The 14,175-nt window shown below is 41.4% G+C and overlaps 1 pseudogene; it reads left to right on the forward strand.

The window, feature by feature from the left end:
• The first annotated feature begins 12,864 nt into the window (after nt 1–12,864).
• On the forward strand, nt 12,865–13,317 carry LOC114631846 (annotated as a pseudogene).
• Nucleotides 13,318–14,175: the final 858 nt, after the last annotated feature.

Raw genomic sequence — 14,175 nt, forward strand, 5'->3', positions numbered from 1 at the left:
AACATCATAGGATCTAGACTCCAAAACCAAGTGCTCACATAAACATTCAGCTGATATTTCACCAAGAATGTCAAAACATTTCAATGGAGAAGGGGTAGTCAGCAAGTGGTCCTCTTGGGAGATGGCCCACACCAAATGTGAAGATGGATTACTGCTTCATAGACTCTACCAAGAGAAACTCAAATGGACTGAAGACCAAAAACAAGCAGACAAAGCTACAAAACCTCCAATAGAAAACATAAGTGTTCATTTCTACGATCTGGAATCTGGCAATAGCTTCTTAGATATGACATCGAAGGCATAAGCAATATAAGTAGATGCATTTGATTTTTATGAAACAAAAATACTTTAAAAGATAGTATTAGGAATGCAAAAACAAAACAAACAAACAAAAAACCACAGCCCCAGGGGAAGAGAAACAAATGGTGGATCGTATGTCTTATGAGGGCCTAGTATTTAAAATATATGAAGAACTCTTTCAACTCACCAATCAAACTGAAAATAACCTAGTTAAAATATGCTAAAACATGGCAAGAACATTCTCTAAGGAGTTTGTGAAAATGGTTCATAAGAAAACGGGAAGGCGAGGCGTGTTGGTGTATGCAGGTTCTAGGATCAAGGAGGCTGAAGCAGGAAAGCTCTCGAGTCGAGAGCAGCTGGAACTGGATTGCGATGCTTTTTCTCAAAACAAACCAACAAACAAAAACCAAAAACTAAGAAGGTAAAAATAAAAAATTCCATCGAAGCAGACTCATTTAATTATCAAAAGGAATAAAGCACACATTCTACAACATGGCCAGTACCTTGAAAACATCATGCTAAATGAAATAAGCATTCACAAAAAATTATCCATTCTTATTTGAAACGCCCAGAATAGGCAAACCCATAGATATGGACAGGGGGTCCGTGAGTGCTATGTGGAGGACCAGATAAGAATGACTGCTAATGAGTACAAAAGTGTGAGAAGTGACAAAAATTTTCCTGGACACAGAAAATGATTTAAAAACAGAAAATGCTTTAAAATACACACAATCCATTGGATGCACACGTTACAAATGAGTTGCACGGTACATAAGTATTGCTCTTTACATGACTATTTGTAATTTATCATTATAAAAGCCTATATGTAGTTAATCATTGTAAAAGACTAAATGCAGTTAATCATTATAAAAGACGGTATGCAGTTAGTCGTTAATTGCACTGAGCTGTTCAGTTTTGTGCCAAGTGAACTCTCATCCTCAGACTGAAATATCTCTTCTTGCCTTTAACCCCATTCACAAGTCTCTTCAGCCGGTCTTAGGAAAACAGCCTAACTTCAGGGATCCCTCAGCTCCTGAGGGGCCCCAGCTAGCCTTGAGTCAGTCACTCTGTCTGACATCCAGCCCATTAAACGGGAGCCTATTCTAAGAGTGTCCCTTCCTCTAAATGCAGGATTCTTATGAACACCTGGCTGGATTCTGAAGACCAGAGGGTAGAGGGTACTGATTGGTGCTTGCTGTTCCTCTCTGTCCCCAGGCCTTTATGTCTGGCTGAAAGATCTGCACATGAAAGTACTTTCAAGACACTGAGGTAGGCTGGGCACACAGAACTCCATACTGTGGCTGAAGCCCACCTTGGGAAAATCGTAATGATTCAAGAAACACCAGCCCAAAACTTCTCAAGGCTCCTGGGCCTGCCCTCCTCAGATTGAGGTTAATAATATGTATGTACCCATAGATACTCAGACACTAACACCCTTGTATGAATATTTACCTCTATTTTTAACAACAAGAACTTACAAGAAAGAAGGGAAGCCCACTGATCTCAGGCCCATAAAGCCTGCTTCACAAAAACTCTACCCAGGGCAAGAGACTGGCTTTCGAAATGAGTTCAACTGGACAAATGTGAAAATGTTTACATTCAGTACAGACTCCCTATGAACCACTAAGAGGGAGACCGCCTGTTAGGGTATGGATGGTGATCACTGAAGTGTGCACAGATGGCTTCTAGGTCTTTCAGGTTCCCACAGCAGCAGCCTGAGACTGAGAATCTTCTTTCTTCTCTTTCACTGGGTATCATAGGGTCACTGTCCATGACGACAGACAAGCATTTGAAGACATACTTGCCTCTTAAACACATAGGTGTGTTCTAGAATCTTCTTTCAAGTTCTTTCCTCACAATCCTAGCACCATTGTTGGATGTCAGTAGTTTTACCTATTGAGAATGGTGTGTTATCTTTCTAAGAGCAAAGTGTATCCCTCAAAGCTAGCTTTGTCATTTTACTAATGATAAAAGGCTTCATGCCTTTATTAAACAAAACAATTTGTTTATGCATACAAGTAACGTTATTTTTTTTTTCTAACTGCAGCATTTATCTGCTGAGTTTGTACGTGTTGACACAGATATGTACGGATAGAGCAAGGGTTGCAGAGCATGAACTGTCGTGGGCACCATGTTTTAGTGGCTGTAACGTATTTTATTTTGTGAATATTTAAAAATTTTGGTAACCAGTTTTTACTACCCAATGTTTCACTGTTTAAAAGACTTTTATTTTATAAGCAATTGAAAGGAACACATTTATATTACACTCCATTATTTTTCATGTATTACTAAATTAAAGCAAAATTTAAAGAAAAGCACAGTAGTAAAGGTTTTGCTATATTCCAGTGGTATTCTTCATTAAATTTGTATAAATTTCTCCCTAAAAGTCTACCCTTTTTCACTTATTACAGTCAATACTTTTCAAAATTTTATTTTAATGTGACATTTTTGGTTTTATAGATACGACCAAATTCTGTATATTTTTTTGTTTTACATTAACAATCATATAAGACATCTGAAGTATACTTTCATTTCTGATTTGTCTTTCTGTCCCCTGTCTTCTCTTCCTCTCCCCTGGCCATTTCTAAACTTGGCCATTTCATTTCATCACATGAGCCTCCTCAGTGCTCCAAATAAGCATTTTGTTCTAGCGCCGCCAGCCCTGCTTTGGGCTCTGAGGTCGCCTGCCCTTAAGTTGTCAAGGGGCTTCATGTTCTCCTTGTAGTTTGCTTTAACTTGATTAATCTCACTTTGTTTACTTTTGACTACAGCTTTATATATTTATGTGTATATATGTAAATAAACACACATATTTGATTTTCTTCAATAGCTAAATCTTTCCATTTATTTTTTTAAAAAATAATCCAACCTATAGCTTAGTCTTAAAATTATTTCTGCTTCCCAGAGATCTTTTATTTATTCATTTTAAAAATTTCATTTGGGGCTTTGTGTGTGTGTTGAAGCTGGTGCAGTACAGGTCCAGAGCTACTTTTCACATACTGTAAGAGACGTAGAATGGTTTTACCATGGAGGGCCCTTGGGAATATATAAAAACCATACTGTTCCCAGGGTCGGGGGCAGTGAGTTAGCTTAGGGTTTCTTAGAAATAATAAGCAGCACTTTCATGAAATAACCCCCAATGCAGTTAGAATTCAAGATCTTTACACAGAGGAACCTGCCCTTCTAGCCTGTCCTAGGCAGGACGACTCCTCTCAAGCATGTCAGAGAGAAGCACTTGAGTTTCACACACTGGAAAATTGTCGCAATAAACTGACTTATGTTCCAGCAAGATTCTTCCCACCATCTGCTTGAAAATCATCACATACAAATATGCAGAGCACTCCCCTTGAGATTCTGCTAAGCTATCCTGCCACTTGGAAATGCTCTCACAAGTACCAAGTGACCAGTACCCCAAAGGCAGCTCCTTGGTGGGTGCTTGTCCTTGTGACATTCACAGAAGGATCTCTGTGCCAACCCATGCCCCTGGCCAGTCCCTACCTACAAGTCCCATCATCTGCCCTTACACAATTTGATTTTCACTTTGATTTGAAGCCCATCTTAAAGTACATATTGAGTTTCACATATATCCTCGGTGTATTTTCTGGAAACTTCTTTCTGCTCACTTGATCTGTTTGTGTTTTCATGATGGTTTTACTTTATTAATTCGATTTTTTGTACAATACACAGTAGGGTACACTCTTGGCCATTGTCCATGGTTCTTTTCTCCAGAAACGTTGTGAGTGTTTGATTTATTTTTTATAGTCAATTTAGAAGTCCTAAATCTGTCTCCCTCTGTCTCACCACTGCTCATTCACAACAGGCACACAAACAGACCAGTCCTGGGGGAATTTCACTAGGATAAAGTTCAGCATCAAAAAATAGTAGTTTGGGTCATGTATGTCTGTGTTTCTGTGTGTGTGTGTGTGTATAACATATATGTATATAACACAAACACACACACAACGATGAGTCTTTCTGAAAACATGGTGTCTCTCTCCACTTATTCAAATATTTTTTATGTCTCTTATTAGGTTTTTATAGTTTTTTTCATGTATTTTTTTCCTTTTAATTTCTTGGCAACTGTTCTTCAGTATTTTATGGGATGTTTTGCAATTGTCAGTAGAATCCTATATCCACTTTATTATAAAAATGATTGTGATGGGTGCATAAAAAAGCAATTTATTTATTTGTTTCAAACTGTATATGTCATTGAAATCTTACCTGACTATTTGGAAGAAAGCTTTCAGAGTTTTTCAGTCTCTGATATAAACCATTATTATTTTTGACAAACACACCCCATGTATGCCACGGTCTTACCTTTCTTCTTTCTTCTGCAGCACTTTTTTTTTCCAATCCAGTTAACAACATGCAGAGAACGTAGGAGTGTCCTCAAATTTCCTGCTTCTTTGGAACAAATCTACCCAAAGAAACTGACTTCACTCTGTCCTCGGCAGCCTCTTCTTTCTTCCCTACACTGGAGGGACCAAGCACTGCCTGGCTGTAGAACTTACAGGTGTCCCATTCTAGTTGGTCCAGGAAGATATAAGCATCCTGTCTGCTGAGAGTAGAGGTATGGAGGATCAGCAAGAGGCCGCCTCATTCCTTAAGGCCCTCAGAACTTAAGATCACTTTCCCATCTTCCACCTACTAGAGTAAACTAAGGATTCTCCCCACACTGACAGCACTAAGGGGATCTGGACAGGTACTTCTTTATTCCATGGTGGAGATAAGGAATAAGCAGGTGATTCCATGGTGGAGACAAAGAATAAGCAGGTGATTCCATGGTGGAGATAAAGAATAAGCAGGTGATTCTCGTGGGCTCTTGTCCTTACTGAGAATCCCTTCATGTTGTACTTTGACTGCTCACTGCAGGCTATATGGTTCCATTGTCTCTATTCTCCCTGTAGCCACAAGTATATAAAATGTCTGTGCAAACCTAATACTAGACTCTAAGAATGCTTAACTCAAAGTCATGTTCTCAGGGTCCTCTTCAGCTACCACTCTGAAGTTTGCCTGGGTTGAGGTACCTGCCTTGCAGGAGGCAGAGAAAAGATTGGTTGTTGACTTAACATGTTGACCTAAAACCAACAAAAATGGTTGTAAATTCAGCAAGCAGATGGAGAAATGTGGCTTGGGACAGGATCTGGAGTATAAAGCAGGGACCAGGGTCGTGAGCTAGTGGTCGGGGTGGGTATCAGAAAGTACTCTCAGCAGACAACTTGCTTATGTGCCTTTATACACGGTGGCTATACTCCTGAACACATTCTGCAGTGGCTTTTCCAGGATCCTTCCTACATGGGTATGACCTAGAAAGGTTGAAGGTTCTAGAAGCTGTTGCTTTGTAGTCTAATCTCAGCCATTCTCATATGTCACAGACCAACAGCTTTTCAGTTTGGGATTTCTGGTCCTCCAGAAGTTGGATTGTCTCCACTGCAACCTTAGAAAATCCACAAATAAATCCAGACTGAGTTCTGAAGGCTAGTTTTTGGGGATTATCTCTCAAATTCCCTTGAAAACCTATGTACCAGGGTGCTGGGTAAGAGTCTGGAAGCTGAGGAATGTCTTGGCCTCTACCCTTGAATTTTATTGTAGGCAACATCCAGGTCTTTCCTCTGCCTTGTCTGTGCCCACACTGGCTTGTTCTCTTAAGTAGCCATGGTCGAGGACCTGGAGCAAAATTAAACCTGTTCCTTTCAGAATAACGGTTCCCATTTGAATCACTTTTCAACACGTCACTCTGCCTCTAATTTAAAATGAATAATAGGCATAGACCCAACCACAAAGGACCATTAGCCTCATAAGACAACACACATCAAGAAGGCTGCTCTGGAATCACTAAACAGAGGCGCTAGAGATCGACCAAGTCGAGTAACTGTGTTTCCAGCATGATTATCTGGGGGACAGCTCTTTTGGTATTCAAATAAGAAAAGCAAATTTTCTCCAATGCCCTCTTGAGCTTTTTGTTTTGCACTAATGGAGAGCAAAGCACATTTGGAGATGAGGCCCACAGGTGTGAAATGTTGAGGGAGGTTCAGATTTTAATGTGTATTAACCTTGTACTATATGTGTATGGATACACACACACACACACACACACACACACACACACACACACACATATATATATATATATATATATATATATATATATATATATATATATACCCAACAACTCTCTTAGTCGCTTTCCTTGTTTGTCCTCCTGTTTCATTTCTTCGTTTCTGTCTTAGTAACAGTCCAGAATAGAAGAACCCTGACTTTTGCCATCTAATATAACAAAAAGTTCATTGCATGCAATGAAGAAGATCTTGGAAGAAAAAAAAGCCTACAATTTTCTGATTTTTATCAAACAGAAAGCTACTCACCTTTATAAACAGTTTTACCATGTGAGTGTGTATCTCTCTCTCTCTCTCTCTCTCTCTCTCTCTCTCTCTCTCTCTCTCTGTGTGTGTGTGTGTGTGTGTGTGTGTGTGTGTGTGTGTGTATCTCCACGGGCAGAGATGAAATAAAAACAAGGACATATTCATGGATACAAGGAAAAGCAAGCCAGCAGAGACAGTATAGAACTAGACAGGTAGAAGGAGGAGGACTTGACATTCATGTGCATTTCTAGAAGCCAGAAAACAGGGCATTCCCAGTGCCTATGGCTGGACCCACCAGGATGCTGTAATTTGGCTCCCAACTGCAGCCTGACCTGCTCCAGCCCACTTCCTTGTTTTTGCACAAGCATCGCAGTGTGTGTTTGTGTGTGTTTTTGTTTCTAGGAAGAAGCCAGAGGCAGTGGGCAAAGTTGCCCAGGGCTGAGCTGTTGCCTCTGCTGGGCTTTCAAAAATTCTTGTCAGTTGGCTACTGACTTCCTAATGCACACTCTTCTAATTCTTAATTAGAGCGACATAGCTAATTAATAAGTTTTTTCCAATTATAAATTAACTTAGGATCAGAACTCCGGCTTTGCATGTAATTTCCTATAATCGCTAAAGCTACTGCAGAAACATGCCTCCTGCCAACCGTAACTTTTTTATTTAACACAGACAGACGAGTTCTCACTGGGTTTACATTTTACAGCAAATTATCTCTGTTGGGATTTATGAAGAGAAATTAAAAAAAATATATCAGAGCCCCCTCCTTCTTCTATGTTCCCTTTCTTGTCTCCCCTACCCCACTACCAAAAAGCATCCTTAAAGACTCATTTCTCTTGGAGATTTAAGAGAGACCCTGCCTGAGCATTTTCATGTTATCGCAGGGGCAGGTAAAGAAGTCAGAGCAGGTGATAATTCGTTTTTGTTCATAAGTGTTTCCACCTTTTCATGGTTTCTGCAAAAAATGATTTGGGAGGTGCTGGCACGCTGTTCGTTTATGGAATCTTAACTGAAGAGACACTTATCTCTTTAGTAATGAAGGAGCGTAATTAAAGGTGGGTGAGCAGACCGGGCGCCAGCGCTGGCACCATGTCACATCCTTGGCTGCCACAATTCCTCCGTGGTTTATCAAAGACTACTCCTTTAATATGGAGATTACACTTATGTACTTGTCTGAACTTGAAAGGCATTTTCCTAATTTACTTATTAATGAGATGTAAATCTATTTGTGTGGCACGTCACAAGCCTTCTCCCCCGCACCCCCAAATCACTGCTACTACTTAACCGGTGATAAACCCTATGATTTAAATGAAAAATAATACATTTAGCTTTCCACACTCATTCTGTTAAAAATTGATATAGTCTATGTTAAATTTATTAATATTGCTTGCTGTCATTCAGTTTGCAGCTCCTGCTGAAATACGACTTGACAGCGGCCGCATTAAAGATGTATGCCATTGTATTCAACAAAGATTAATGAAGCCCGGTAAAAATAGCTGTAAAAGAGAAAGTGATCCGAATGTAAAATCAGTGAATTAAATGAGGCCGCGCATACCATTTGTTAATATGCATGAGGAGGGAGGCAGCGAATGAAACTGTCTCTATGCAAAGTTCATTTGAGAATGTTTCAATATTGTCTGGATATTTCCCAACTATTGATGAAGCCCAATGGAGTCAGGTTTCCACACAGATAGGGTGTCCCCCAGTCAGGGCCCAGTGTGATGGCCTTCTGGTCTTCCAGAATTTTGTCTTTGGTACATCCTTTCCTATGGCATTTTGCAGGACCAACTTCTGTCTCTATGAAAGAAAATTGAACTTGGAATCTTTCTTCCTGGCTTTAGGCTACGAGTTCAACTGCTGGTGATGTCCAGTCTGTGCCAAACCAGAGTGGTACTACCGACCTCAGAACCTTTCTAAGTCTCAGTACTTACCTTCCCAAATGACGAGAGAGTTTAGCACTCCACGTTCAAAGTACTTACTTGGGCATTGTGAGATGAAAGAGAGACACAAGGCTGCGTTATTCCTGTGTCTTGTAAAGAGTCTCCATCCAGGGTTGTCACCTCCCTGCAACATGCTCAACATCCTCTGCATGATGAACCTGTTTCTGCCGGCACCCTAGTGTTGAGTGATTGGGTGGCACACTCTTTGGAGGGGCTGATTGATTTCCACAGGTCTCATTATAAAATACTGCTGGTGTCATACCCTGCCAGGTTAAGACTTGCAAATAAATTAGCGGTGACAGAAAACTGTATGCAGTAATCATAATATAAACCCGGCATGTTTATCAATCAAGAAGGCGTTTTGATAGGTCGAAGCCATTGAGGATAGGCATATCTCCCCACCCCTTATCTACACAGAGGTCAAAGGCTGTCCAGAAGGGGCTATCGGGGGGTGTTTTGTTTGGTGGTGGGGTTTTCTACAGCATGGGGGGGGTGACAGTTGTTTGTTGTTTGCACACATGTCAGTTTTCATTCCAACAGTGCAGAATATGGCAGTATTTGCTGTTGTCACCTGCCTGCCAGCTGAGAGGTGGTGTGGGGGTTGGGTGCATGCAGATTGAGGGTGACATCCCCTAGAAAGTGCTGCCTAGAGCACAGAATTTCCCGAAAGGGCAAATACAGGTGTTCTTGCTCGGAACAGTTTAGAGCAATTGCTGTTCAGCTGCTCAGCAAATGTCAGCCATCCTCAACAGGTATTGAAAGCCCCAGTTCTCCCCAGGCTGTGGCAAGAGGGAGTGTGGGATGTGAGGGCTGGGGAGCGGTGAGGTGGGAGCGCTCACCCTAGCAGAGGTTTCAAGAAAAGGGACATGGAAGTGTCTCCTTCTGTGGAGATGTCATACCAGGCCAATCTGGCCACTCTTCTAAGGTGACACGATGTGAGGATGGCTATATCTTTGAATCAAAGCCTCAGGGAACAGGTTAAGGGGAATGACTCGGGCAGTAAAGACCTAGCTTTGTCAGCACAAAGACCACAGTTTGAGCCTCAGAACCCACATAAAAGCCTGGGTATAATGGTGTTGTCATGTAATCCCAGTACTGAGAGGCATGGACAAGAGGATTCCTGGGCTAGCCTAGCCTACTTGATTAGCTCTAGGTCAATGAATGACCATGTCTCCAAATGCAGATGACACTTAAGGAACGACACAGGATATTGACCTCTGGCTTCCATACACATGTGTTTATATGCATGTATATACTCACATACAAACGTGTACATGCAATTTTCACTCAAAATGTTTTATAGAAGCCCAGAAGGAAATAACTTATTTAATTTTTTTAAATTTCAAGTCCTTGGACTTCACAGTTCCATTGAACTAAGTCTGAAGGACCTCAGAATCACTGCTGCTTCCTATTATAGGGTCCAGTCAGTGAGCTTCTCCTTCAAAAACATATTCCCCTCTTCCATTGTGCAGTGCTCTATATTTGAGGGGTACATGAGTGTCTCTCACCCTGTGCACTGTACCATCAGGGCCAAAGACCTTCACTGGAGACACAAAGACAGGAGGCCCATGAGGAGGAGCCTGACACCCCCAAAGCAATAGGAGATTGGATCGTGGATCCCTGAGGCTGTGGGGATCTTAAGTCACTTCACTCTCTTCCCTTACTTCTTTATCCCAAACTCCAATTTGGTTGACATTTTGACTTGACATAAAAGATTGTCATGTGGAGAGTGAAGTAGTGTACACACCTATACAGTTCAGTTCAGTTGTCCAGTTTTTCCAAATCCAACAAACGGAGGTAGGAAAATGTTTCCTCTCAAGTTATAGAGAATATTGTTTGAAGAGCTAGCCTCATTTTGACCCAACATACATGCACCCACAAAAGGGGTCCAAAGGCAGATATGATGGTATTAGGGTGCACAAGTATTTTTATTACAATTCTCTAAACATCTGTTTGTCTGTTTTACTGGGAAATTGCTCAAATAGAAAAACCCCAGGCTCTCTCATTCCACCAAGGGCAGAGTATTGAAACATGAACACATGTGACAGCCAGTGCCCTTGCTATCCACAAAAGGCCCAAGTCATTTTGAAGATAATACACTTGTCACAAGTATACCATGAGTCTCTAGACCTCTTGTGAGCAAGGGATGATGCCTTGGCGTAACTCTGCCTTAGACCTACAAAAGACAATGACAACATAGGTTTCACTCACCATCCTCTATGATGTGGTCTCATACTTAAAGGTCTTCTGCTGGGCAGTGGGTATAGTTTGTAATCATTTTCTACAAAGTCCATTTCAGTGATAAAACAGCTGTACCGAAATAGAAAGACCTTCAGGAATGGATCCAAGCTAATGTGATGAATTTAGACAAAGTCCCACTCGCCAGTACACAAGGTCTTCATCAAGTAAACTTTCTGGGAGAGAACCAAGATGGAAATGTCATCTTCCACTGGACTAACCAGGTGTTAGGGTCAAGAAGAACTGAGAGTGAGTCCAAGGCTATCCCTTATATGCCCTAAGAATAAAAAACAACTGGTAGGTTGTTTTGACTGCTTGCTTGACTTTGGTGTTACTTTTCAGGACAAACATCAAAAATTTACATGAACACTCAGTTGTTGTTCATATAACCAATGTCAGATCCATTCAACAAAATGCGTTTATGACATGCAGATTGTCTAATGAATTCAATCTAACGTCAGAGTTGACCCTGTTTCAGTAGTAAAAAGCCCTGTACTCGGAAAGGGGGCAGCAGTAAGACTTTATCATCTAGTACCTCAGAAGAACCTGGTTTGCACAATTCATGCGGCTTTGTGGTTGGGACATTCATTAATGACCAAACAGAGACAGGTCTGTGTGCCTGGCAGATGGTAAGTCAGCCCAGGAGAACATTACATCTGAATTGCAAAGAAGGCTGGCAGTGCCCTCTCTCACACAGTGCCCAGGGCTCCCAGCCTCCTCCCAAAGAATGACCACAGTCCCTCTGGCTTATTTCCAGTGGGATGGTAGTCTGTGGGTTGTCACTTTCGAGCTCAAGGTCCCTAGACCTTTCCATTAGAGCTAGGGAGGGAGAACAAGTCAGTAACTGACTCCAGGTACCGTGTCATCTACTCTCATTTGTCATCTCTGTTTAATTTTAAAACCTTGGGGACTGAAAGTTACAGTTGGCTTCTAAGAACGTGGTTGGCTTACCAATGCTAAGCTCTTGGGCGTTGTTGCTAATAAGGTTAAGAAAACACAGATAGGACAAGGATACAAAATACAAAGGACCCCCCATGAGGCATTTGTGCCTTTTGAACATCCTCCACGATGCCACACATCCAACAAGTTTCTGCCAAGAGTAGGGACCAGGTTGCCAGATGCAGGGCTTGTGATCCTCGTTGTCCTGGAATAGGACCATCTGGACAATGGGCAGTGTTGAGGTGACAGGCCATCATATTTCCCAGCTAACGCTTCAGGGACAGCTGAATAGTGGCCAGTATCTTCAGAATATTTGGGTCCTTGGGAGCTGGTAGAGTAAACAAACTCTGGCTTTGCATTAAAGAGATTTCCTAAGTGAAAACAAGCACCATGCAATCATAGCAAGGGCCAATTGAGACAGAAACTTCCTTTACTCTCAAATAGAGAATACATTTGTTACCACACTTATAAGTAACCATCCTTCTTACTCTTTTAATGATTCATTGTGCTAATTAGAAACCTGGCAACATACACATTGGATTGCCACCTGCAAAGATATGGGAATCCAGGACTGCTTATAAACAGTTCAGGGAGCTCAGGAGAAAAGCATTAATTGGACTATGCAACAAATGACAGACAGACATGCCTCAGGTGTTTGGGATTCCGAAGACTTAGCTTTTCACTTTTTTTATGCTTTTTCTCTTCTTTCTAAGTTACAGCCTTATTAACTGAATACACTTCTGTGTTTGTTTCCAAATATTTACACTCCTTGAATTTGAGAAACTATAACAATGGCAATGTTTAAAAGCAATTATTTTTGTGCGTGATCAATGGGTATATGCCGTGTATTAATAATTAAATTCATGGATCAGGTAGTATGTGTGGCCAGAAGCAGCAGAGATGGGGCATTGTTTTAAGCCTCAAAGCAAAATTTTAAAGAAGAAAAGAAAGAGAGGTGGAGATGGAAGGCAGAAAAGGGGAGGGAAGGGGAGGGGAGGGGAGGAGAGGGGAGGGGAGGGGAGGGGAGAGGAGGGGAAAGAAAAGGGAGAGGAAGGGGAAAGAAAGAAAGATCTAGCTCCTCTGCCGCCATGGAGCCTGTGAAAAAGCTTGTGGCCGGGGGGGGGGGGGCCCAAAAAAAAGAAGCAAGTTTTGAAGTTCATCCTCGACTGCACTCACCCTGTAGAAGATGGTATCATGGACACCGCCAATTTTGAGCAGTTCCTCTAGGAGAGAATCAAGGTGAATGGGAAAGCCGGCAACCTTGGCGGAGGGGTTGTGACCATCGAGTGGAACAAGAGCAAGATCACTGTCACTTCCGAGGTGCCTTTCTCCAAAAGGTATTTGAAATATCTCACCAAAAAGTATCTGAAGAAGAACAACCTCCGAGACTGGCTGCGTGTTGTCGCCAACAGCAAAAAGAGCTATGAGCTGCGTTACTTCCAGATTAACCAGGATGAAGAGGAGTACTAGGACGAGGATTAAGACTCATTGCTCTGCAGTGTTTTGTATTAATTCATAAATAAAACTTAGGAACAAAAAAAAAAAGAAAAGAAAGATCTAGAGATGGCCAGAAGATGCTAAAGGCAGAACTCTTAGGCGTGGGTGATAGAACAAGTCACTAGCTGATTGCCTATCGGATTGCTTTTTTGTTTCTGAAGATTACTTCAGCAACAAGTATGTCTAGAATGATATGTTCTCTGCAGATTATAGTCACTGTTTATAGAAGCTGTGCCTTTGTTTACAGAAAGGCCTTCCCCACACTGGACCTCTTTTCTCCCTTGGAGCCGTGTCACATCTCACTGTTATACCCAAGCTTGCTATTACTGATGGAGTAACTACAGCCGGGGCTTAAAAACAAAGTAAATGTTTCCAGTGGACACCACTGCACCTAGAGCAGTATCTACCAGTGCTAACCTACTGAGTACTTAATTTAATAATGCAGAGACAACAGGGATGCCTCCTGTAAGTCTAGGCTGAAATGGCTGCCTCTGGCTGACCAGTTGAGCTATTCCATATTTCTGTCTTCACATAATTGTGACACCTACTTATGTAAGGAAAAACATCATTTTATCTTAACCCTAACACCTAAGACCTTCATCAGATTCTGGAACTGATGTCTACATATGTCTATGTAAGTTAGCTTCCTGAGATGAATAGCTTTAATTATCAATTTGACATAATCTAGAATCACTTGGGAAGAGAGTCTCAAGGAGAGATTTTCTACATTGAGTTTGCCTGTGGCCAAGTCTATGGGACATTGTCTTAATTAAGTTCATTGTTATGAGAAGACTTAAGTCTACTGTGGGTGGCACCATTCCCTATGCAGGGAGTCCTGAACTGTATAAAACTAGGCAAATAAAGCTGATTACAGGTAAGCAAATAGGCCTGTATATATTAAT

The sequence above is a fragment of the Grammomys surdaster genome, unplaced genomic scaffold, assembly GCF_004785775.1.
Source record: "Grammomys surdaster isolate TR1022 unplaced genomic scaffold, NIH_TR_1.0 366, whole genome shotgun sequence".
Classification (NCBI taxonomy): Eukaryota; Metazoa; Chordata; class Mammalia; order Rodentia; family Muridae; genus Grammomys; species Grammomys surdaster.